Source organism: Piliocolobus tephrosceles, chromosome 5 (genome assembly GCF_002776525.5).
Source record: "Piliocolobus tephrosceles isolate RC106 chromosome 5, ASM277652v3, whole genome shotgun sequence".
Taxonomy (NCBI): Eukaryota; Metazoa; Chordata; class Mammalia; order Primates; family Cercopithecidae; genus Piliocolobus; species Piliocolobus tephrosceles.
Window position 1 is genome coordinate 152,093,557 of NC_045438.1, and position 27,086 is coordinate 152,120,642.

At 42.4% G+C, this 27,086-nt stretch overlaps 1 protein-coding gene and 1 long non-coding RNA gene across 8 annotated transcripts in view; one reads left to right on the forward strand and one right to left on the reverse strand.

Moving 5' to 3' along the window:
- Positions 1-27,086, forward strand: part of ATXN1 (ataxin 1) — a 462,258-nt gene that overhangs the window by 360,320 nt on the left and 74,852 nt on the right. The gene's annotated exons all lie outside the window — the stretch shown is intronic.
- Positions 7,958-11,300, reverse strand: LOC111541133. Its single transcript, XR_002731200.2, has 2 exons — positions 10,862-11,300; positions 7,958-8,176 (listed from the first exon to the last, which is right to left on the reverse strand). It is a non-coding gene; the product is annotated as an uncharacterized LOC111541133 (long non-coding RNA).

Consider the following 27,086-nt stretch of genomic DNA (forward strand, 5'->3'; position numbering starts at 1 on the left):
TCCCTGTTTTGTGAAAACATTGAAGGGTAAATAAAAAGGAAGGAAAACAGTCAATAATATGCATCAAATATATTCTGAGTTCCAGAGAAATAAATGACCAGTGTTAGAACTAGAAGCCAAAAAAAAAAAAAAAAACTGGCAACAGTGGGGGAGAAGTCTTGCTTTTTCCAGCCATATAGGTCAACTGGTGATATGGTTTGGCTGTGTCCCCACCCATCTTGACCTCCCATGTGTGTGGGAGTGACCTGGTGGGAGATACTGAATCATGGGGAACAGGTCTTTCCCATGCTGTTCTCGTGATAGTGAATAAGTCTCATGAGATCTGATGGTTTTAAAAAGAGACATTCCCCTGCACAAGCACTCTCTCATTTTTTGCCTGCCGCCATCCATGTAAGATGTGACTTGCTCCTCCTTGCCTTCCTCCATGATTGTGAGGCTTCCCCAGCCGTGTGGAACTGTAAGTCCAATTAAACCTCTTTCTTTTGTAAATTGCTCAGTCTCGGGATGTCTTTATCAACAGCATGAAAACGGACTAATACAACTGGTAGTTGAGAAAATGTAGCAGCCTGAGATTTAAGAAACAAGTGATCCCTGAGACAGAGCCATTGACCCTAAAGGGGAAAAATATTCAGTTACACTGGTGAGATTTAAACGTAGTACTTTTGTGGCAGCTGCTGAGAGCTGAAGAGCTAAAAGTCAACATTATTTTCCTTTTTGAGACTGAAAATGTGTCCACCAGGAGCACTCTTCCCAATGGAGGCAAAATCTGCCAAAGTTGTTTTTGTTGCTGTCCTAACCTTAGACCACTTCATCTGCCCCAACTACAAGTCCTAGCCGTGGCTCTCTCAAGTGATTCTCCACCCTCAGCCTCTGAGTAGCTGGGACTGCAGGCACATGTACCACACCCAGCTATTTTTTTTTTTTTTTAATTTTTAAATTATGCTTTGTAAAGTCAACAGTCTCACCTTGTTGCTCAAGCTGATCTTGACCTCCTGGTGTTGTGATCCTCCTGCCTCAGCTCCTCAAAACACTGGGATTACAGATGTGAGCCTGGTCCCCCAAGAGTTTTTAACCACTTGACTTGGCACATTGAATCTTTCATTAAGGACAATTAATGACTTCCCATGTTGTGTAAAGAGACAGGCAAATGTGGCTTCAAAGCAAGTCTTGCCAACCCTTGCTACAACCAGACTGTCCCTGGCCTACGCAAGCCCCTCCCATGTAGACCTGGAAAGCCACTTCCAGGTTTCAAGGATGAGTTTTAGAAAATTAATGGGGTACTAGCATATGTGGGTCAACTCTTTATTTTAATGTAAGGACACTAGACACTTTAAAATAAATTTTCCAATCTTTTGAAAAAGGAAAGGATGTTTTAACACCCCCAAAGTGAGAATAATAATAATATCAGAATAAGTCCTAGAAATTTAGTATTATGATACATTTACTATGTTGTCTTTATTTTTCTTCATTTCCATGGATTGGCCCTGATTCTCAGACCAGCATGTGGGAACTACTGGGTTGGAGTGTTAGCCAATAAAAATGGCCAAAAAGTAGACCATGACCTTCTTTGAGCTTTTCTCTGGCTTGTAATTCCTGAAGCTTCTTCTAGTGCCAAAATACTTCTCCCTCCCTCCCTGTTCTAGACTGTAAGCTCATTGAGAACAAGGGCACTATGGTAATCTTCTTAATATCTTTAGCACAGAGTCAGATACGACATCATAATTATTGTATTAATACATGAATGTTCTGAAGGGGAGGGTGGTTGTTGCCACTGTAGAAAAGGTTCAAGAACCAGGAATTCTTGTGTAAGATGTCATTCACATAGTCACTGGAGAATTCCACAGCTGGGTTGAGGGCAAATAGGAATGCCATGATCCAGGCACCTAGAACTGGCTTGAAAACTGGTACCTTGCAACAATAATTGGAAGCCAATGGCCATGTGGTCTGGGCATGGCCATGTGGTCAGAAGAGAAGGAATTTTTGAATGAGGATAGAGGAAGTAGCCATGGAGTCCTGCACAGGGGCTTGGAGGTTGAGCTGTCTCCACCTCAGAAGGCTGTGGGAGAAACAGGGCTCTCTGCAGTGAGCCAAGGTTAAAGTCTGGGTTGGAGAGAATGTTCTGAGGAAAGACTGAAGCAAGAAGAGAGCTACTTTTTACTAGAGTACTGTGTATTCCGAGGGCAGAGTGGAAATAATTAATACTGAGTGAGTAGAAGGACAAACAGACCTAAGGATAGGTGAGAGAGGTCTGTCTGGTGCTTCTGAAAGTTTCAAGTGTCAAGAAGCCCCCAGTGTTCTAGTGGAAATGCACATTCTCGTTCTGTGAGTCTGGGTGGGACCTGAGATTCAGTATTTCCCACATGCTCCCTGGTAATGCTGATGCTGCTGGACTGTGGACCACAGTGAGGCTAGTGTTTAGGTCAAGGAAACAAGCATGTTCAGAGGATGTCCTCCAGGAGCCCAGGCAACAGTTAGAAGGTCAATGGAAAATTCTCTGGCTACAGCTGATCTTTTCTGCTACCCTTTAGAGCAGGGAATCTCAATAGCACAATTGACATTTGGGGCCCAGATCATCCTATTTGGGGAAGCGGGAAGATGGGGGGCACGGGTGGAGGTGTCCTGTGCATTGTGGGAAGTTTAGCAGCATTCCTGGCCTCTGTGCGCTGGATGCTGGTAGCACCCGGCAGTTGTGACAATCAAAAATGTCCTCAGACACTGCCAGGTGTCCCTTGCAGAACGAAATTGCTTCTGGTTGAGAACCAGAGGGTTAGAAGGAGAATTATGTGGCTCTCCTCCCCACTTGCTGCCACCTCCACCTCTTTCTTGTCTTCTAGAACCATGAGGCAGAAATGACTTAAGTCTGATATGCTTGGAACGCAACACACTTTTCGCTATTTCCGTCTTTAGAAATGCTGAGAAAGTGTTTGCCTTTATTTGACAGCCTGATTACTTTAAGGTGTCCTCGGCACAGACCAGGGAGCGCCTTGGCCCTATTTGCTGACAGTTTTAATAGAACAGCAGGGAAAGTCCTTTCCAAGAAAGTGTTGGCTATGTAGCCTGACATCATTTTAAGTCATCACCATACACCCACCAAACCTCTGAGATAAAATGGAAACTCCATCGTCTCTTCCCAGGGTAACAGTGTTAGTAATTCACTAGTGACCTCTAAGAATTTCTCTGTGTGCATTCACCGACACATTTAACTTTTGTTGCATGGCTTCCAAAATGCTTTGCGGCCACAAGGTCAGTCTGTTGACAATCTCAAAAATCCTGACAAGGGGACAGATGGGTTTAGTTTTTGCCGTTGTGATGGTTATTTCTGCTTAATGTGTTGAGAAAACATCTGAAGGTTTTAACCCTGGCTGGAGTCGTGAGACAGAGGCATGTTTAATGGAATAGCGCATCATCGTCCTCTCGTGGTGAGTCCATCCTGGAGGGCCCGAAGACCCATGTTGTACAATCGGTTCACCTTTCTCTGAAAGCCAAAGAAAACCTACCTCCAAACAGGATTTAGTCTCAAGCTAGAACAAAAATGTGCATCATGCTGAAAAGGCTTCTCCAAGTGCTACAATTCATAAGCAGTGTTGTGTTTTTACTGGAAAAGCTTGCCATCTAGCCAAGCATTCTTCACATTTTTCCCAGGATTTAGTCATAAAATCATTTTAGACATATTGCAAGGATAAAATGTGTACATATCTGATAAAGGGCAGGGATTTTTTTTCTTCTTTTTTGCTGTATAACTCCTGGAGGAGGCGAAAAACAAGCTAGACACACACACACTCACAAAACACACGTATTTGTGCGTATGTATGTGTATATAGAGAGCACACACATGTTCATATATATATGTGTGTATATATGTATGTATATAGTTTGTTTTCCCCCTCATGAAATATGTGTGTGTATAAAATAAACTACACACACACATATATATATATATATATATATATATATATATATATATATATATATTTTCACCATTAAGTGCAAGAACCTGGCGTCTTTATTCACGATTATTTCTATTTGGATTTAAATTAGATGCCTTAGGCTTCTCTTTGGGTTTGAATAACTTAGACACAAAGTATAAAACACTTCCTAATGATGCCCACATGTCTAGGACATCTTTAGGAATTCAGGTGGAAGTGTGTTTGCGTTTGATTTATCTAAGACGTTGCAGCAGTGGGGTTGTAATTTCTGCCTGTGGGAAGGAAGGGAGCTTGGATGGGGGAGTTGGTATTCATAAACGTAGATGTGGGTGCCTCGAAGTTGGCTGCATTGCTAACTAAAGGAAGGAGAGAAGTGAACCCAGATGTTGACCTTTTGAAAACAAAAAAGTCCCATTTTCATGACAGATTGGCATAAAAGCAATAACCTGTGGTAAAGTCTAAAGAATACAAGATTTGGATTTCTGGATTTGAGTCCTGTCTATGCAACTTACTAGATATGTGGCCTTGGACAGATCACCTAATCTCACCTGTCAAACAGCGACAATGAAACTCTACATAGCAATGGTTGTAAGGAGTTAATGAGGTAATCCATAATATTCATCATATTCTGTGGCCATGGTGAAGGATGATACAAACATCCCGTGGTGTTTTTTTTCTTGAAGATAGTATTCTTGTGTGAGTTCTTGCCAACACACATACAATTACGTTTCTGAGTCAGACTAATTTCATTAGCAGATAAACAGAGGGAGTAAATCAGCAATAGATTAGTTGGAAACTCTGGACAGCAGTGATTTGGTGGCATATGGCTTGGTGGTATGTACCTGCACATGTAATCATGGAAAGTTGACTATTCCTACTGTTCTCCCCTAGTTCTATTTCACTTAAGAAAAAGTGAGAATGGATACCAGCAGTGTGCTGATAAAAGTTTAGCTACTACTGGTGGGCGGGCACAGTGGCATTTTGAGAGGCCGAGGAGGGCAGATCACCTGAGGTCAGGAGTTTGAGACCAGCCTGGCCAACATAGTGAAACCCTGTCTCTACGAAAAATACAAAACTTAGCTGGGCATGGTGGTGGGCACCTGTAATCCCAGCTACTCGGGAGGGTGAAGCAGGAGAATCACTTGGAGGCGGAGGTTGCAGTGAGCCAAGATCGTGCCATTGCACTCCGGCCTGGGTAACAGAACGAGACTCCATCTCAAAAAAAAAAAAAAAAAAAAAAAAGTTTAGCTACTGGCTCATGAATAACAGGACATCTGATTTGTAGTGTTTACTGATTTCTATAATATAAATACTCTCACTGTGACTAATTTCAAACTACCAATGTGACATTACCAACCATGAGATTGTAAAGAGATGCACAGTAGCACACCATCATATAGGACAGTCATGCATCACTTAATAATGGGAATGCATTCTGGGAGATGCATCCTTACATTGTCCTTCTGCAAATATCATAAAGTGTGTTCACACAAGCCTAGATGGTAGAGCGTGCTACACATCTAAGCTATATGATGCAGCCTGTTGTTCCTAGGATACAAACTTGGACATAGAGTTACAATTGCCTACAGCACTCAGCACCTTACTGTACTGAATACTGTAGACACTTGTAACACAATGTGCCTAAGTTTTTGTGCCTCTAAACATAGAACAGATACAGTAAAAGTGAAGTAGAAAGGATTTTAAAAGGGTACACCTATATAGGGCACTTCCCATGAATGGAACTTGCAGGACTGGAAGTTGCTCTGGGTGAGTCAGTGAGTGGGTGGTGAGTGAATGTGAAGGTCTAGGACATCACTGTACACTACTGTAGACTTTATGAAGACTGTACACTTAGGCTACACTAAGTTTGTTTTTTAAATTATTCTTTGATAATAAATTAACCACGTTCAGCTTACTTTTTACTTTATAAACTTTTTAATTTTTTAAACTTTTTGATAACTTCCATAATAACACTGAGCTTAAAATATAAACACATTGTACAGCTGTACAAAAATATTTCCTTTCTTTATATCTTTGTTCTATAAGCTTCTTTTTGTAGAAAGTAAGTCTCACTTTGTTGCCCAGGCTGGTCTCCCACACCCAGGCTCAAGCCATCCTCCTGCCTCAGCCTCCCAAAATGCTGGGATTACAGGTGTGCACCGCCACATCCAGTTTATAAGCTTAGTTTAAAAACTAAGACACAAACACATACATTAGCCTAGCCCTACACAGGGTCATGATGGTGAGTTTCACTGTCTTCCACCTCCACATCTTGTCCAGCTGTAAGGTCTTCAGAGGCGACACCATGAATGGAGCCATCGTCTGCGATGAAAACAATGCCTTCTTCTCGAACACCTCCAGAAGGACCTGCCTGAGGCTGTTTACAGTCCATTGGTTTTGTTTTTGTTTTTTTGAGATGGAGTCTCGCTCTGTCACCAGGCTGGAGTGCAATGGCACAATCTCAGCTCACTGCAACCTCCAACTCCCTGGTTCAAGTGATTCTTCTGCCTCAGCCTCCCGAATAGCTGAGATTACAGGTACATGCCACTACCCCCAGCTAATTTTTGTATTTTTAGTAGAGGTAGGTTTCACCATGTTGGCCAGGATGGTCTCCATCTCCTGACCTCATGATCCGCCTGCCTTGGCCTCCAAAAGTGCTGGGATTACAGGCATTAGCCACTGCGCCCAGCCTACAGTTAATTTCTTATAGGTAGAAAGAGTCCACTCTCAAATAACAATAAAAAGTATAGTATCGTAAATACACAAACCAGTAACAGTCATTTATTTTCACTATCAAGTATTATATACTGTGCATAATTGCATGTGCTGTATTTTTATAGGACTGGCACTGTAGGATGTTTATTTATATCAGCAGCACCACAAACATATGAGTACTGTATTGTACTGTTACATTAGACAGCTGCAGCATCAGTAGGCAATAGAAAGTTTTCGGCTCCATTATAATCTTATTTGACCACTGTCACATATGCAATCTGTGATTGACCCAAATGTTGTTATGCGGTGCACAACTTTATATCCATTATACAAGTAGACATAATTAACCTCAGTCATACAGATAATAGTAAAATAGGGTAAAATAATGAGAAATGATGATGAGTTTGTTTTTGTTTTGAGACAGAGTTTCACTCTTGTTGCCCAGGCTGGAATGCAATGGCGCGATCTCGGCTCACCGCAACCTCCGCCTCCCAGGTTCAAGCGATTCTCCTGCCTCAGCCTCCTGAGTAGCTGGGATTATAGGCATGTACCACCGCGCCCAGCTAATTTTGTATTTTTAGTAGAGACGGGGTTTCTCCATGTTGGTTAGTCTGGTCTCGAACTCCCCGATCTCAGGTGATCTGCCTCGCCTCGGGAGTTTTTAATATAATTTATTAAACCATAAGTTTATATAAGTTAACTTTTAACATCGGCTATGTTGAACTCTTGGCTCTCAAGCTTAACTGTCAGCTTTCACAGACCTGGCTCCAACATGCTACTGTTTCTCCTTGGCTGTGTTACAGTACAAAGTTGTACCATGAATTAGCAAGTTCAGAACCATCCTGGAAAGCCAGCATGGAAAATGCAGTCATAAATGGATTTTTATTTCTGTGGACTTTGGATGGGCCGTCTACTCTTGGTCTCACATTCTCTAGTGCATATCTCTTTGGCTAACAAAATTAGTATTGAAAAATGGTTTGTGGATCTAGTTATTGGGGCTAGTATTCAACTTTTTAGTTACTTGAAAGATAGGATTTAAACAGAGCTGAATTTTATAGGGTCTTTTATTCTCTTCTTTGCTCCTTAAGAGAAGACTCCAGAAAGCTAGACGAGAGGAATTTGAATGTTCTCACAACAAAGAACTGAAAAAGGTTTGAAGTGGAAAATATGCTAATTACCCTGAATTGATCATTATACAATATATACACGTATTGAAACATCACACTGTACCCCATAAACATAAAAAATTTTCAGATGTCAATTAACAATGGAATAAAATGAAAATAAATTTTAAAATGAAAACATTCTAGAAAATATTCCCAAGAAGAGATTTATTTATTTTTTTCTGGCTATCCTAAAGGGTTCGGGAAAAAATGGCCGGTGGAGAACAAAAGATTGAAATTTTAGCTCATTCATGATCCACGTGGCTGGGAAGGAGTCGTTCGATGTCCAGTACTTCCTTCCATAATCTGAGGGTGAGGTGAAGGATGCCTCAAGTCTGATCAGCCACATTTTGACAGTGGAGACTCAGAGGCCTAGTTAGGAACACAGAAGGAAAAATGTTAAAGGCAGACCTTTATAACCAAAACAATTAAGAGGCCTAAAAGCCGAAGAAACCAGTATTTCAGAATTGATAACTTACTCCTAAATGTGTGTTAGGCATCGGGCTTATCTTAAAGAAGTGTCTTAGACCACAGAAACATAGACCCATGATATCTGGACCAAGCATGGGTTAAAACTAGGGGAGGGAGGCATGAATTACAAAACAAAGATGGTTCCATGTTAGAATCCCATGTTGAAAATGTATTACGCTTTATTGTAGATTCATTATTAAAAAGCGTATTTTATTGGTTTTTTTTTTTTTTTTTGAGACAGAATCTCACACTCACCTGGGCTGGCGTGCAATGGAGCGATCTCAGCTCACTGCAACCTCCACCTCCCGGGTTCAAGCGATTCTCCTGCCTCAGCCTCTTGAATAGCTGGGATTACAGGTGCACACCACCACACCAGGCTAATTTTTTGTATTTTTAGTAGAGACAAGGTTTCACTATGTTGGCCAGACTGGTCTTGAACTCCTAACCTCATGATCCACCCACCTCGGCCTCCCAAAGTGCTGGGATTACAGGTGTGAGCCACCGTGTCTGGCCTAAAAAGCATATTTTAAAATTAGTCACATATGGAAGCTAAATAGTGCATTTTGTTTTTCTGAGCAGGACTTAAAACACCAGTGCCATAAGCACTGGTACGTATTCAGACACACTGGTCATATATCATGAATTTGCTAGACATATTTGTAGGCAAATAATGTGGTGATAGAGTCACATATTTTAAACAAAACAACTCACTATGAGCCATCATGATGGCTCACACCTACAATTCCAGCACTTTGGAAGGCTGAGGTAAGAAGATCACTTGAGGTCAGGAATTCAAGACCGGCCTGGGCAAAAAAACAAGAACGCGTCTCAAAAAGAAAAATTTAAAAATTAGCCAGGTGTGGTGGTGCATCTCTATAGTCTTAGCTACTCAGGAGGCTGATGTGGAAGGATTGCTTAAGCCCAGGAGTTTGAGGCTCCAGTGAGCTATGGATGTAACCTAGACAGACCCTGTCTCAAAAAAAAAAAATATATATATATATATATATACACACACATATATATACACACACACACACACACACACACACAATAACATAAAAATAAATTAAAAATTTAAAAAGCCGCTGTGATTTTTCTCTGTGATCATTCGTAAGTCATACACTATTTTGTGTGGTTGAAACATGTGATCTGTTAGTGGGTCTAAGAAAATCATATTTATTAAGCAAAAAAGTCAATATGTGCTTGTGTTTTGCTTATGAATTTACTCGGATAAAATGTCTGAAGGTTTTGAAATTTATTGAAAGAAAATGGTTCTTACTTCATTTTGGTGTGTTTACGTTAAGGGGAGCCATGTGACCTCTTATGAGAGTTGCTCTCAAATTTCAAGTGCACGGGCATTGCCTGGAGGACTTGTTCAAACACAGATTGCTTGAAAGCCCAAGAATTTGCATTTGTAACAAGTTTACAGGTGGTCATGATGCCACTGGCCCTGGGTGACTCACTTTGAGAACCACTGTCTTGTGAGTTTAGAGATAAAGAATGGGTTGAGGCCGGGTATAGTGGCTCATGCCTCTAATCCTAGCACTTTGGGAGGCCAAGATGGTGGATCACCTGAGGTCAGGAGTTCGAGACCAGCCTGGCTAACATGGCGAAACCCTGTCTCTACTAAAAATACAAAAATTAGCCAGGTGTGGTGGGCACATGCCTGTAATCCCAGCTACTCAGGAGGCTGAGGCAGGAGAATTGCTTGAACCCAGAGGGCAGAGGTTGCAGGAAGCCAAGATTGAGCCACTTCACTCCAACCTGGGCAATAGAGCAAAACTCCATCTCAAAAAAAAAAAAAAAAAAAAAAAGAATGGATTGAAAACATGTCTAGCAAATCAGTAAGCACAAAATGACCACTGATAAATAGCATTACGGGCATCCAGGATCCTAAGAGGAGGGGAGAAAATCAGGCCAATTTAGAAACACTTTTATGACTAGCAGTTATCTGGTTTGCTGCTAAGGTCAGGTCTAAAAGATTGTTAAGACTAGCCTGTTTCTGTATCCATGGGTATCAGCTGGGGAAGCCAAGTTCTGTCTTTGTGCTTGGCAGCCCTCCCCAATGCCATGTCTCTGCTGATGACATTGGAATTTCCTCCAAATTAAACAGCCTGACAGCAGCCATCTGTAAAGAAGGCAGCAAGGTTACGGGTGATCGCTGGCTAGTGCCATTTCTGCTGCCAACTAGGCAAGCAAAGCTTCTGGCATGTTCTTGACCACCTCTGAGTAGAGTTCCATGTTTCCTTTGGGGTATCAGAGAGTTTCTGCCACCCAGCTGTTTCTCTGCCTCTTGGTGCCTGCCCCTAATTATTGCATAGTTGTCACTGATCCTGGTAACCTGGCTGCTAGATTTTTGCTCCAGAAACCTATGGTAAAGGAGACCATAGGCCACCAGAAGCCAGGAGGAAGCATGAGGCTGCAGTCAAGGGCACCGCCTTCTCCCCTCTAAGCTGCAGGGCTTTGAGGGCAGAAAAGTAAAAAGACTGAAAGGGATTAGAGGCCTGGAGTCCACAGCAAAGCCCTGTAGTCATCCACCACCTTGCACAGCCTCTTCTTGCCATGATTACAGGTGAAAAAATCTACCTTGCTTTTCCAGAACCTTCCAGTGCCTTCCAGAGCCAGCATTCTTCCAGAAAACTCTTTCTTGCCAGTTGTTTGCCTTCAGAGTTACAGTTTAAAAAACAACACTTAAACTGATATCCTCTGAAGAAAAAAACAGATAACAAATTCATGAATCATAGTTAAATTTCCTCCGTCACAGAGAAACATGTTATTTTTAAAAAGTGGATCCCAAACCTAACTGATCAGAATCCTCCCTTGGGGGAAATGTTTTTAAAAAATACCATTACCTGTGCACTGCCCAGAAAATCCGGGGCCATTAGAGACTGTGAATGTCTGAGAATCTGTGTTTCCTAAAAGGCACAATGGTGATTCTGATGGGCAGCCATGTTTAAGAACCTCTGAATCGTGCACAATTTTGATGGTACTGCTGTTGCAATATAGGTAATTCAAGGAAGAGCTTCTATTTAAAAAAAAAAAAAAAAGCAAAAAAAAAAAAAAAAAAAAAAAAAACCGGTAATCTATAAATATAATAGTTTTCATCTGAATAGTGTTTTCTTGTTTTCAGAAGACCTTCATAACTTTTTTTTTTTTTAGATGGAGTCTTACTCTGTCACCCAGGCTGGAGTACAGTGGTGCAATCTCAGCTCACCGCAACCTCCGCCTCCCGGGTTCAGAGCTCCTGCCTTAGCCTCCTGATTAGCTGGGATTACAGACATGTGCTCCTACACCCAGCTAATTTTTGTATTTTTAGTAGACACGGGGTTTCTCCATGTTGACCAGGCTGGTCTCGAACTCCCAACCTCAGGTGATTCACCTGCCTTGGCCTCCCAAAGTGGTGGGATTACAGGCATGAGCCACCACCCCGGCCATAACTATTATCTTTGACAATTTTCCTGGGAGGTGGATGACAGGACCTGTTACTGATGCCAGTTTACATCTGAGATGCTGCAGTGGAGAGGAACTGGAACTAGAACCAACACTTCCGGCTTCTTGTCTGGTGTACTCTCCGCTATTCCATCTTGGTTGCTTGTGTGCATGCGTGCGTGTGTGCGTGTGTATGTGTGTGTGTGTATTTCATTCCTTGAATCTATGTTGTCTCGTTTTTCATAAATGGATTACTGCCACTACCATGGATCTTCAGGGAGGTATGATGCTAGAGATAGAGAAGCCAAATGGAGATAAAAAATCCAAACTGAAAACAGGGAGAGAAGTTAAGACAAACCCAAGGAGTCTAACAACCCAAGTTCTAAACTAGGGAGAAGCCTAGTGTTCATCTATTTCAGGGATGGGCGGTTATGGAAATAGTGTAAACTCAGGCATCCTAAAGGCAGTGCAGTTTATGAGAGAAAGATACTTGCATGTATACTCCCAGCAAATCTCCCAGTGGAGCCCAAGATCCAGGGCATGGAGGGTAATAAGGATTAGCTAGGAAGGTGACAGGACAACAGATACTGAAAACATGGCAATGAAAAAACATCGGCATTCAGAGGTGAGAATTACCATTACCAGAAGTTCTTGGGAAGTAAAATAAGTACAGATCTACGGGTTAAGGATCTCACAGTTAGAGAACTAGCAGCAGTAGGGTGGACTTGAGTCTATAGTTTGGGACCAGTTGCTAACTTAAAGGCTGAGAAGCTGATGTTAGCCAGACATTACAGATACACTTTTTATGTCACCTTGAACGAGCTTCACTATCCTTATATATAAAATGAGGAGTAGGCCTATTAATAATCTGTATGTATTTCTTGCAGTAAGGAAATCTAATTTTGGCAAGTGAATAGCAAGAACATAGCTTGGTGCAGTGAGTCAGTGAGAGGGTTTACAAAAGGTGAACGTACACAGGACTCTTTAATACTGATCCTGGGCTAGTCATGTCATTGCACGTGACACCTGATGCTGGAAGGAACAGGTTAAGCATTTAGCTGTGTGCAATGAACCTGGGAGCCCTGTGGGCTGGTCCCACTTATTTGAAATAGAATGAATGCAGTGCCTATGTGAGTCAGGGTACACCTGAATGTTTAGTTAATGCTTCCCATTAACCCTTTTCTCTTCACTTCTTTGTTTTCTTTTGCTCCGGAAGGAAAATGAGCAGAAGGTGTGTCACATGCTAGCTTCCTATCTGCTGCGTAGTTCTTGTAGCAAAAGGATTGTTGATAAGCTCAGAAACCAAGACTACTGCTGCCTCCCCTTCATTCATTCAGTAGTCTTACAGCCTAAAAAAGACAAGAAAATTAAGGACTCTCAAGGCAAAAGGAAGTCAAATGAAATTGGGAAGTGGGTCTATAGTAAATGCAGTATCTGTTGCTTTCTTTTAGAACTGCATAAACCACATGGAAATTTTCCATATGTATTTGCTACCAAGGGATGCTATCATCTTTTTCTTTTTTTTTTTTTTTGTTTTGGAGATGGAGTCTCGCTCTGTCACTCAGGCCAGAGTGCAGTGGTGTCATCTCCACTCACTACAACCTCTGCCTCCCGGGTTCAGGCTATTCTCCTGCCTCAGTCTCCCGAGTAGCTGGGATTACAGGCACATGCCACCACACCTGGCTAATTTTTGTACTTTTAGTAGAGATGGGGTTTTACTATGTTGGTCAGGATGGTCTCTCGAACTGCTGACCTTGTGATCTGCCTGCCTTGGCCTCCCAAAGTGCTGGGATTACAGGCCTGAGCGACCACACCTGGCCACTATCATCTTTTTAATCTAGGCACATAGTGCTCAGGAAAAGACAAGGATGATAGATGGTAATTAAGTAAATGAAGACAGCATTGGTCAGGAGGGCAGTATAAACAAAGTAGAATAGAAAGTCTCTTGTTCTATTTTTTTATAATAATGATGATTATATATTTCTTACAGTCATATCCAGAGCTTACTTGAATCTATAGCAGTATTTTATTTATCTTTGCAACAAACCTATGAAGTAGCTTTAGAGGCTGTAGGATGCAGAAAATCTTGGATTAGAAAAGTTCAGTAACCCATGAGCAGAGGCATGAGAATGTTAAAAACAAGTCACTAAAGGTCACATAGCATTCCACTAGCTGGGCTGTGGTTAGCACTCATGACCTCCTGGGGTCTCATCTTTTCTGAATCTTATTGAATCATGCCAACTCTCTGATACGGTCCATAAAATGCTGATAGAAATCACTTGTGAAGTTCCCAACTGTGACGACAGCAGACTTCCTTTAGAAGATAAATACTAGACCCAATCTAATACACTTTATTTGACGTAGCAGAATTTCTCCTGCATCGTTGTTTCAAAAGTATACCTGCCTGTGGTCTTCCCAGGTCTTGGGAGAGTCCATATGTCTGATGGAATTAGTCAATCTAGTGCTACTCAGAGAAACCACCACTTGATCCTCAGTTTTCTTCAGGAATTTCCTGTGTTTTTATGTGAAGAATCACTCTCAGGAAAGTTCTGTATTTTGGTAGCAGGGATCCTGTCAAGAAGGCAGTGAGGTAGATACACATAATAAGCGGTGCATCATTACTGCTGATGGAACTCTTCCCAGGCCTGCAGCTGACAGCATTGCATGGGACCTGCAGCGCCTTTCACCTTGACTGCAGACGCTTTGGTTAAGAGACTCCGTCAGTGGTCAAGGCTCTGCCCCAGCTTCTCGGGGATCTTCACACTCCCCCGTGCGTAGTAGGCTTTGGGTTATTGGCCATCATGAAAACCAAGATTGTTGTTTAATGATCACATCTATGGACTTGGAGTCGGAGGAACCTGGATTCACATATTGGCTCCTCCACTTACTGGTAAGTTGCTTAGATGAGTCGCTTTTTTCCTCTCTGGCTGAGTTTATGCAATTGGGAGTTTTAAAAAGTATCCACTAAATTCACCGTTGTTGTTGTTAAGATTTGGTTGTGTATTGTACACTACCTGGCATGTAGTGGATGTTTGGTCAATGGTAACTGTTAAAATTATTGCAGATATCCTCAGATACTATATTTTTGACAGGAGATAATCTGATAGCTTGATTTGATATTTTATGTGGAAGGAAGAATTAAATACAGAAGAACCCTAGGACAATGCTGTCTGTTTCAGAGAGTGTTTTGTTAAACTTGCAGTGTTTCATAACGAAGCAGGCAGGACAGTCCTCTGCTATGCAGAGCTCTCCCGCTCATGACAACACAACAAGCCCTCCCGGTTCATCCCTAGCTACTCATCCCAATAATGTCTCCAAATTGTTTTAAGGATTCAGAATGGCCCCACTCCTTTTCAGATGTCCCTGGGAGGGTAACTCCTGCCTTGGTTGAGAATCACCAGCAAGCATAATCTGAGCTTGACTTCTGTACCAAAGTAGCAGGGCACCACCTCCCTCTCAGTGGCTGATGGAGAGGTCTTCCACGGTAAATTTTCAGTGAAGAAGTTCATGTCTCTCTACATTATCTGTTTTCTTCAGCATTCAGAGATATGTGGTGCCGCCACAGGGGCCATATCCAGGCTTTCTGATGACTCTATAGGGAGCAATGGCAATTTAATGAGGAGGGGAAAAGATCAGCTTAACCTAGCTTCTGCTTCATCCGGGTTCTCATGATTAGTTGAGAGTGCTGATCTGTGACCACCATTGAGCCACTGATCTCCCGCTATTCCTAGTCAATCTGTCATTCAGAGATTCGCTTGATCCCTTGCGCCAGATGCATGTATTTAACAAGCTAACATACACTAAGCATCTGCTATGTGTCAGGTGCGATTAGATGCATCATACTACAATGACTAAGACACAGTCCTTGTCCTCAAAGAAGTAGTAGCCCTGGTGGTACACAGATCTCTGTAAAAGTGATATAGGGGAGGCTGGGCATGGTAGCTCACGCCTGTAATCCTAGTACTTTAGGAGGCTGAAGCAGGCAGATTGCTTGAGCCCAGGAGTTTGAGACCAGCCTCGGCAACATAGTGAGACCCGTCTCCTTTAAAAATAATCAAAATATTTTTAAAAAGTGATTTGAAGGAGTAGCATTCCGTTCCTGTTCAGAGGCATTCAGCCTATGAGCCCAAGGACTTATGCTCGTTTCTCTCTGTGTACATCTTTTAGTCCTAATATGCGTTTCTTCATTTCTTTTATTTTTGTTGCCACTATACTCTTTACACAAGGTCCTTCACCAGAGAGCTGTTATCAGTGTCAGAGACCCAGCCCTGATGGCCTTGTGCAGCAAGTCAGAATAACTCAAGGAGTTCCCATATTTGCTCTCCTGACTTTCTAGAGGCGCACGATATCCACACATGTTAATGTATTGGTTTTATCATAGGTTTCTCCTTGCATTTCTTTCATGTAAAAGTGTTGAGAGTTCAGTCTGATCTGAAAGTGAACGTTTAAGTTCTCAACATAACCGTTCTTACAATCTCATGCCTTTGCAAATATGTTAAAATGTTCTCAGCCCCCTCCAGTCCTGAACTCCCCATTTTTTTATGGTTAACGGGCTGTTACCACTACCCTGCAAACTACAAAGCAGCAGCAAGTGCAACGCAGAGAACGCGATGTAGATCTCGTTCAAAGCAGCTGACATGCTGTCATCTCGGGAAGGGCAGAATGGCAAGGAGGAGTGATTGATGGAAACTTGGTGGAGCAACCTTCACTTCATTATTTTTGCATAGATTCCTGAATTGTGGCTTCTTTGCCGGAAAAAATAATAACGATCCTGTAATGCAGACTACTTTAGAGGCTGGAATGTGTCATTGTATGTGAGGATTACCACTTGTTCTTTTAGAACCCCAAGCATCTATCTCTAGCTAGGAATTCTTTATCGTGAAGACTGATAGCCTTAAGGATGAAGGAGAGGACAGAGCCTAACCCAGAGTAAGACAGGAATGATTGTTGGTGATAATCAGATGAACACACTGTAGCCCTGTATCAGGACAGAAAATGTGTTTGAGATTAGCATGTTATCAGAAAAATGTTTGCACTTATCTTATTCTTTGAATAAGTTGCAAGCTATTTCTCTTCTTTCACAAGGGCAAAGTAGCAAGCCAAACCTGTCATCAGAAAAATGTCGATATGTTAGATGGAGAAAGTTATTTTTGTGTGTTTGTTTCAGTTGCTGAATCAACTAGTATGTATTGAGTACCTACTGTGTGTACGGGGATTGTGGAGAACTTTCAGTGTCAAGTTAGAGATTTTAAACTTTATCCTAGAGGTAAAATGAGAAATTAAAGCACTGAGTTAGAAAGGACTAGACCATGATTTCTCCCGTATCTCTTGAGCAAATGTCACTAGCCAAGCCAGAAGCCCCTATCCTGTTCTTCCATGTGCCCCTGTCCAGCCATTCAGCAGCCACGGTGATGAGTCTGCCTGGGACATGTCCCCTGTCCACCTCCTCTTCTCCATGCTTACTGCCCCTGAAGCAGGCCAAACCTGATGACAGCTCAGTGGCATTGCAGCAAGTTCCTCCTGACTGCCTTGCCTGTAGAACCTGGTCCCTTCTCATCCATCTTCCACTCTATGACCAGAGTGATGTTTTTAGTCAAAAAATGTTCCTGCCTAACCCCTCTGAGATTCTCCATACCTTCAAGAGATATCTTGGGAAGAGAAGGGCACTCGTTACCTCCTTCCTCCCCTCCTGGTATGCCATACTTGTGCTTCCCCGAATATGACATGTCCCCTCATGTGACTCTGCATGAGCTCCCTCCTCTGTCTAGACCACGTTCCCTCTCACATCACATGCATTCACATTCCTGTGTACTCTTCAAAACTCAACACTGCCATCAGCTCCAAGGAGCCCACCCTGACTTTTCCCTCCTGGTCTCACTGAGCCACACTGTGCTTCCCACCCATGAAACTCATATGTAGGATTTTTAGTGTCTGTTTTCTTGATCATCTCTGCATACTGGATACAGATGTATTAGTCTGTTCTCACATTGGTATAAGAACTACCTGAGACTGGATAATGTGTACAGAAAAGAGATTTAATCGGCTCATGTTTCCATAGGCTGTACAGGAAACATGGCTGGGGAGACCTCAGGAAACTTACAATCATGGCAGAAGGAGAAGGGGAAGTCAGCACGTCCTACGTGGCTGGAGCAAGAGGAAGGGAGAGAAAAGAGAGGTGCTACACACTTTTAAACAACCAGATCTCATGAGAACTCACTATCACGAGAACAGAAAGGGGGAATCTACCCCCATGATCCAGTCATCTCCCACCAGGCCCCTCCTCCAAACACTAGGGATTACAATTCGACATGAGATTTGGGTGGGGACACAAATGCCAACCATATCAATGGAGCTCCTTGAGAACAGGAACTGTGTCTTTTAGATCTTCTGTTTTATATGTCTGACGCATAGTAGGCAGTTGGTGATCACTCATTTGGTGAATGAAGTGTTAGGCTGAACTGAAGTGGGAATGAAGAAGAAGAGATACCACACACCTGCATTCCTTGCCATCTGTGCCATTTCTTCAGTCTCATATCTCATGGTCACACCAGTCTGAGCAAGGTCAAATACTCTTTTCAGAGAACCTTCTGTGGCTTTATTTCATGTTCAGTTGTTTAATCACGATTATCTTTATTTTTGTATTGGTCCGTGTCCTGAGTATTTTTTAAAGCATTGACTGTTGTGGATCCATGGAGAAGTCAGAGAAAATAGATGAAGCTCTCTGGTAGGGAAAGGGATTGAATAATCTTGCCATCCAAACTGCAGTATCAAAATATGACTATATATGTTGCAATCAGGTGCATGCATTTCTTGGCTTTCCTGTATGTGCAAAATAGAATTCAAGACAGGGTACAGAGAGAACACATTCTACATACCCCATATAACCTTGGCATGACTGTTTGGACCTTGCTGGTAGGAACTGGCATTGCCTAGTCTTTTGTTCACAGGCTGGCAAGGTTGCTTCTGGTTTTCTCTTTACACAGATAATTCCTTTACTGACCAAATCTCATGAGAGCAAACTGAAGTGTCCTGTAGCTGGCATTACATTCATAACCTTTTCTATGACAGGTTAATCATTTCTTTGTATGTTCACTCACTGACCTTTACTTCATTGGCCAAAGGAGTGCCCCATGTCAAAGTAATGTCCTTGTGTCTCCATTCCGTCATCCCTTTGGGGCAAAAAAGATGCTGTCTTACCCGTGTTTGTCCCCAGACTAGCTGGGTGCCTGGTGTGTCCATGTTAACTGAATAAACTGTTTAGGCAAAGCCGTTAGCAGCATGATCTAATGACCACAAACAGAAAAGTGTATGTGGCAGGGAGGGCCAACTTATATTTTAAGAATTGTGTTTTAATAAGTGGGGAATTATTTCAGTATAAATCCAGTATTAATTATCATTAATAATAGATAAATATATTGAAGATTTACTATGAGCACCATACTCTGTCACCTCTCCCATTACGTGAAAGACTAAGTTTTGTAGTTTGAAAAGAAGGAAAATAGGAAATATAATTATAACTGCATTTAATATTATAGCATAAAGGGCTCAAGTAGAGTGATGCTGGTATGACAGAGTATTCCTAACAGTCCTCCCAGTTCTTTTTACATTAATATAGAATGTGCCGTGAATTAAAGAAAAATATAGCAAGTCATGAACATTTATAATTCTCTTTCCTTACTATCTAAGGAGGACAAGTTCTGTGCTTATTTAGCTTGCTATTCCTTGTGAGCTCAGAAAGGTTAATGATTAAACTGAGATTAGACCAAATTGCTCCTTAAGAAAAAATATGGTGTGGGGTAGGGAGTGGGGAACATAAGAACAGCCATTATAGGGACCTGTAACAGAGGAGGGCAAGGTGGGAGGAAGAGCAGTCGCCCTGGGAAAAGGGAACTTGGGACAGAGAGGAGCAACAAGGCTTTCAGGGAGTCTTTCTGAGCATGGTGCCATGCTCCCCACTCCCCACTTCCACCCTCCCCACTCCCACCCTCCCATTCACCTCTGCCATCCAGGCCTCCCCAGACACATTTGGCCAAGACTTGCAAGTTTTTTGTTTTTGTTTTTGTTTTTGTTTTTTTAGCTCATCAGCTCTCATTAGTGATAGTGTCTTTTATGTGTGGCCCAAGACAATTTTTCTCCTTCCAATGTGGCCCAGGGAAGCCACAAGATTGGACACCCCTGCTCTAGATGTAAGTCTTGGATGACCACCCTTCACTCTACATAGGCTACAGTAACAGACATTGAAAGTCAGCACCTTCATTGTCATGGAGGAATGGAAATGGGATAACTATTTTAAAACAATTTTGAATTTAAAAAAATAGTTTAAATATTCCTGTTCTCTCACCCCACCCACCCGTAACTTCTTTGCATTATTAATTTTCTTAGCTAATCTTATTTCTAAAAAAGCAAAACCTTCCAAGGGAATTCTTTTTTCTTTTCTTTTCTTTAGGGAGAGAGTCTCACTCCGTCACCCAGGCTGGAGAGCACTGGCATGATCATAGCTCACTGCATCCTCAAACTCCTGGGTCCAAGTGATGCTTCCACCTCAGCCTCCCAAGTTGCTGGGACTATAAGTGCACGCCACCATGCCTGGCTATTTTCTTAAGCTTTTTGTATAGATGGGGTCTTGCTATGTTGCCCAGGCTGGTCTTAAACTCCTGGCCTCAAGGGATCATCCTGCCTTGGCCTCCCAAAGTGCTGACATTAGAGCCATAAGCCACCAGGCCTGGCCCAAATGAATTATTAATTTTTTGGGGAGTAAAATTACTAATAGCCAATTACTAGTTAGTGGAACTTGAATTGGGGATGTTTTTATCTGTTTTGAATGAACTTGCCTTTGGTATAACTCCATGTCTTACATCTATAAATGCAGACATACATCAGTATAGAAATGTCAGTGGCTCTTAGACTGGGTACTTTAGTAATAACTCTCCATGACTGTTTGACCACTGGGGACTTCTCAAGGAGCAAGAGAAGAATCTACCAAACATAGATACCTGAGAAATAGTGAAGTGTGTTGTAATGTTCACTGTGGATAACCTGACTGACAGAGTCGTCCCTTCCGGAAGAGAGGCAGCTCAGGTCACTGGATAAGGGCACCTGTCTTAACTTGCAATGGGAATTTTGCAGTTCAGGTGTGGGGCACAATATATGTGAAGAGGAAGTGAATGTTGTTGATAGCATCATATAATAACTAAATTCCAGCCACTGGATGATTAAGTCATTCCTTCACACACAAACGGCATTATATGCCTGTAATATTTTTCCTTGGCTGCCATTACAAAGTGCCAGAGACTGGGTGACTTAAGAGACATTGAGTGTCTCACAGCTGGGGAACCTGGAAGTCAGAGATCAAGGTGTGGGCAAGGTCACACTCCCTCTGAAGATGCTCGGGAAGGATCTGTTCCAGGTCACTCCCTAGCTTCTGGTGGCTCCTTAGCATGTGACCATGTCACTCCAGTCCTCACAGAGCACTCTGCCTGTGTGCCTGAGTCCACATTTCCCCCCATCTTTTTTTTCACGACGGAGTCTCACTCTGTCACCCAGGCTGGGGGGCAGTGGCGCGATCTCACTTACTGCAACCTCTGCCTCCCGGGTTCAAGAGATTCTCCTCCCTCAGCCTCCTGAGTAGCTGAAATTATAGGTGCCTACCACCACACCAGGCTAATTTTTGTAATAATAGAGACAGGGTTTCGCCATGTTGGCCAGGCTGGTCTCAAACTCCTGACCTCATGATCCGCCTGCCTCGGCCTCCCAAAGTTCTGGGATTACAGGCATGAGCCACTGCGCCCGGCCGACCTTTCCCCTTTTCACAAGGACACCAGTTCTATCAGATTAGGAACCCCCCCTCCTCCAGGATGACCTCATCTTAACTAATTATATCTGCAACAATGCTATTTCCAAGTAAGTTCACATTCAGAGGTATTAGGGGGTCAGGATGTCAATATATAAATTTAGAGGGACAGAATTCAGCCCATAACAATGCCTGCAAGTGGTAGTTTTTTGGGGTCAGGGTGGGTCTAGTATCGGCATTTTCAACAGCGTGCCTTTTTGGGGAGATGAGTGTCAAGCATTCACTGATTTGAGGTAACGGGGCCCTCTTGAGTCTGTGATGTAATCTCACACTCCCCTAAGAGCTATTTATGGCCTACAAGCCTGTGCACATTTGAATGCGCGTGTGCAGAAAAGACAATGAGCCAGACAGGCTTCTACACCCACTTAAGAGCACTCACATGGATCAGTCACCCACCCTGAATGCCACGTTAGTTTTGACATCTGAAATGTGTCTGGCATTTTCAGGCAGAGAAGGCTTTAAAAAAAAAAAAAGTCACGTGGATACCAGTTCCTTACTATCTCCCTAAAAGAGCCTAAACACAGAAATCCAGACACAGGAACTCACAAGAATATTCGATAATAAATAGCCAAGCTTCTGAAGAGGCCTGGAACCAGAGAATGATATTTAAGGGTTATTAAGCTTAATTTTTTGCACTGTGGTCTGCGTGGCATATAGTAGACACTCACTGAAAGTTTGTGAACTGATGAAAAGTAGAGTCTCTGTTCTGTGGGTATGAATCTTAAAGATAGCCTGTATTCAGCCCCTTCTCCTGGCTTCTGTTCTAAGCAGAGGGAATCCGATGTCTTGTTTCTGCACATGATCTGGGCAGATCACAGATGTCACAGTGATGTACACCTGGATTGCATCCTGACCAAAATCAGAGAAGTACCCGCTGGCATGTTGAGATCCTCCTTTGAAGAGAATCCCATGGCTAAACCAATGCATTGCCCTTGGGAGAGAAACATTCTACACCCTGCTGGATGGATGTGTACAGTCCATGTGGACCCACCTACATTTCCTACTTTGTTCCTTCTTTCTTGTTTTCCTTTCCTTCCTCTTTTCTTACTTTCTAAGCCATTTATTGAGTTTATCCTTTCAAAACTCATCTCGAGGATATGTTCAAAAATGACCCATCTAGAGCTTCCTGTACACTTCTTTGCAGAGTGAGTTGCTGCTGACTTATTTCTCCTTCCAGCATCTTGCTGATGCCTCTGTAGAGTCATAAGAGTGCACAAGAGTGACCTCTACACATGCCTGGCTCCCAACAAGACATGGAGTCTCAACTGAATTTTACTCATCTCTGTTTCCCTAATACCTATTGCAGTGCCTGGTTAGCACTTCCTGGATGTTCGGTGTGTGGTTATCAAGTGAGTGAATGAATAAGCTGCGACTTTCTGCGTGCACAGCACTGTTCTGGAGTGTCATGGAGGACACAAAGGAATAGAATTGATGGTAGGTCGTTCTTCATTCGCATTGCATCACAAGGATAAAACATGTACTTACTCAAAACAAATGGCATCATAATAACTTTTTAAAATTTTTATTATTTTATTTTATTTTTCCATAAGTTATTGGGGTACAGGTGGTATTTGGTTACATAAGTTCTTTAGTGGTGATTTGTGAAATTTTGGTGCACCCATCACCTGAGCAGTACCATATTTGTAGTCTTTTATCCCTCTCCCCACTCCCACTCTTCCCCCTAAGTGCCCAAAGTCCATTGTATCATTCTTATGCCTTTGCATCCTCATAGCTTAGCTCTCACATATCAGTGAGAATATACAATGTTTGGTTTTCCATTCCTGAGTTACTTCACTTAGAATGATAGTCTCCAGTCTCATCCAGATCACTGCAAATGCCGTTAATTCATTCCTTTTTATGGCTGAGTAGTATTCCATCATATAAATATATATATACACACATATACCTACATACATACACACACACACATACATATATATATATACACACACATACCACAGTTCCTTTTTCCACTCTATTGATGGGCAATTGTGCTGCTATAAACATGCATGTACAAGTATCTTTTTTGAATAATGACTTATTTTTCTCTGGGTAGATACCCAGTAGTGGGATTGTTAGATCAGCATCATAACAATAAGTCAAGAGGAGGGCTGGGCACTGTGCTCATGCCTGTAATCCCAGCACTCTGGGAAGCTGAGGTGGGAGGACTGCTTGAGCCCAGGAGTTTGAGACCAGCCTGGGAAACATAGTAAGACCTTGTCTTTATAAACAAATTAAAAAATTAGCCAGAGGTGGTGGTGTGCACCTGTAGTCCCAGCTACTCAGAGGATCATTTCAACCGGGGCAGTTAAGGCTGCAGTGAACTGTGATTGCACCATTGCACTCCAGCCTCGGTGACAGAGTGAGACCCTCCTTCTCTCAATAAATAAATAAATAAATAAAGTCAAAAGAGAGACCCAGTGGTGTGATGGAAGAGCACTGTTCATAGAATCCGTAGATTTGTTTTCTAGTCCTGGCTCCACAAGTTACATACTCTGTGCTCCTGGGAATTTCCCTTAACCTATGTGAGCCTGAGTTTACTGATCTAAAAAGTGGGCCTAATGCCTATCTGAAAGAATTACTGGGGATATTAAGGGTATAATGTATATTAAAGTGCTTGGTGAGTGATAACATGGTATCTAAATCTAAGGTATGTTGCTTTTATGACACAAGACAGTATCTGAGTTAGGACAGACCAGGGGAGTGGTACAATCAGTTAATGTTCTGAGTTCCTGGGTAGGAGTGGGCAAGTAAGTCTGCAAGAATTACAACTTGGCCAGAGCTTTGAAGAATAAGGCCACCTGGCATAGACAAAGGGAAGTAGTGTGGCCTGAGTACCTACACACAGTGTGCGGTGGGCCAGGGGGATATGAATGAGCCCCATGGCTGCCACAGAGGGCTGGTGGTGCCCGAGATGGCCCTCCTTGCCATTAAGTAGGCAGAAGGTGCTTAGAGCTCTAGTTTCCCAAATGGAGCTCAATTGCTTGTCATATTATGTACACATGCTGTTATGTGTGATGATGCTCTGTTCTAACCTTGAAAGACCTGATGGAGCCCTAGCAAATCACAGGCCGTTTTCCCAAACACTGCATGTGCTTATGCTATGCCACCATAGTTTTATAAGCATTCTTCAGCGTTTATGCAAATGCTGCCCTTCTGTCTTTGGTAACTGCTTTGCTTATCTTTCAGGATTCAGCTTACATCTTGTCTTCTCTGTGCCACATTCCTGTCAGCAGCCACCTCTCACCACCCGCTCCTGTGCACACAGGAGTACAGACATAGTCTTGTTCCTCTCTGCTCTTAGAGCACCGTTCAGCTACCCCCACTGAAGCACTAATCCCAGTGAGCTGTGTTGGTTTCTTGGTGTCTGTCTCCCCACGAGACCATGGGCTCTTAGGGAACAGGGGCTGTAACCTGTTCAGCTCTGACCCTCCAGACCCTCATATAACCTGTATGATCCATGAAGGTTCCCAGCAATGGGAAGGACAGAGGGAAGAAAAAGGAAGTTCCTTTCAAACTCTGTACATTCTTCACACAGAAACGCAGGCTCACATCAGCTGACTTATTCTCCAAGGCAGAGAACAAGAGTGTGCCACAATCACTCCAGCTGAATGGTTTCAAACTTTTCTTCCTTTGAGGTGGATGTATTTTTGGCTTTTGCAATGTCTTAGTCCATTTGAGCTGCTATAGCAAAATACCATAAAGTTATAAACAACAGAAATGTATTTCTCACCATGCTGGTGGATAAGAAGTCCAAGATCAAGATGCCAGCAGCTTCAGTATTTGGCGAGGGCTGATTTTTTTTTTTGGTTCGTAGATGACAGCTTCTTGGTGTGTCCTCATGTGGTGGAAGGAGCGAGGTAGCTCTCTGGGGTCCCTTATAGATGGGCACTAATCCCATATATGAGGGATACTGAAAGTAAATTGATGGAAGTGCTCATGTGAAAGAAAGAAAGAATGAATGCATGAATGAATGAATGAAACCATTTTGAAGCTAGATTGCTAGGTTCCTGCAGGTTATATTTTTGCATACTCCTCACCTTTCAAGAATGTCTGCAGCTCTCTGCATACAATAACTTCCTTGAGCATATGTAACTACAGTATGACAAGGCTTTTAAATTGAACAATTCTGAAGACTGCTTTTTTTTTTTTTTTTTTTGAGTCCACAAAGTAGAATTTGGTATCAACATTAGGTTTAAAAGAAGTGATTTCAGAGTTTGTCAACTATTCAAGTGTCCGAAAAAAATAATGTAAATGGTGTGCTTAAGACATTTATTTTGCATTCTCGGTTCTCCTGAAATAAAGGGAAATTGTCTTGAAAACCTGTAGATTTTAAATGAAAAGGAAAGCGGGAAGGTGACGTAATTTGCCTCTGCCTTTGCAGAAATTCAATGTGTATATGGCCTCTCTCCAATCCACCATTTTCCCACCTCCACAGGCCCCATGTCAGCTGTTTCCTTCATATCATTGCAATGCCTTGGGAGTGATTGCTGGTTTAAGCTACAGTCCATTCAAATTCGTGAAAGACTAAGGAGATTGATAACAACTCCACCTAGATTACATGAAATTCTGTGGGTAGACAGACTAGTCAAAATACAATCCCACACACCCCAAGTGAACATTGCTTCTCCTTTCAGATATGCTGTGGGTACAAAGAAAGGATTTAGTCCAAAGCGCCTTGGGGTTTTGTTGAGTCCAGAGTGTGATTTTTTTTTTCTCTTTTGCCTATAGCCATTTCGGTAACATCACTGACAGGGCTTTTTTCCTAACGAAGCATGAAAATTGATCGCATCTTGCCAGGAAAGCTCTTCCTAAGTCTTAAGATATTAAAGATTTCATGAGAACCGCATGAAGAATATCTTCTTGAATCATTTACATTTTTCCCTTTTGTAGGCTTATGTAACCATGCAGAAAATCTAATAATAAGTGTGCTATTAGTGTACCATGTGCCATCCTGCAGGCAGCTGTGCCATGGGGCACCAGTGCCCAGGGCTTGTGGATAGCATTAACCTGTACAGCTTTCTAAAGTAAAGCCCAGTGGGAAAATCTGTAGGTAACTGAACAGATAGTCCATTTTTATCAGACTTCCCCCTGCCCCTTCCCTGTTCTGTCTTTTCTCTTTTCTGGTGCCAGAAGGAAACACCTTGGCCATAGGCCTTTCATTCACAATGGAGTATATTTTCCAAAGCAAATAGCTTGGATTATTTCAATTCTCATAGCAATCTAGGTGGGCACAGAGAGCTAAATTTGGGTTTGAAAGAACCCTTAAATTAGTATCATAGACAGGCAATGAGCAGGAAAAAAAAAAAAAGATACAAGCTTTATGGTCTGATGGAAATTATCCAGCACCCACTTACAAATGACAAGTGGGTACCACCCAGCCTTTCTCATGCTCCAAAATTTAATAAAGGGTTCCATCCAGGTCCCCCAGAAACTACCGTGATTATCAGGGTGAGAGAAGGGGGAATGATGAATTTTTGTAATGCCCCAATCTTTGTAACCAGGCATAGAAGGACATTTGCTGGGCTCGGG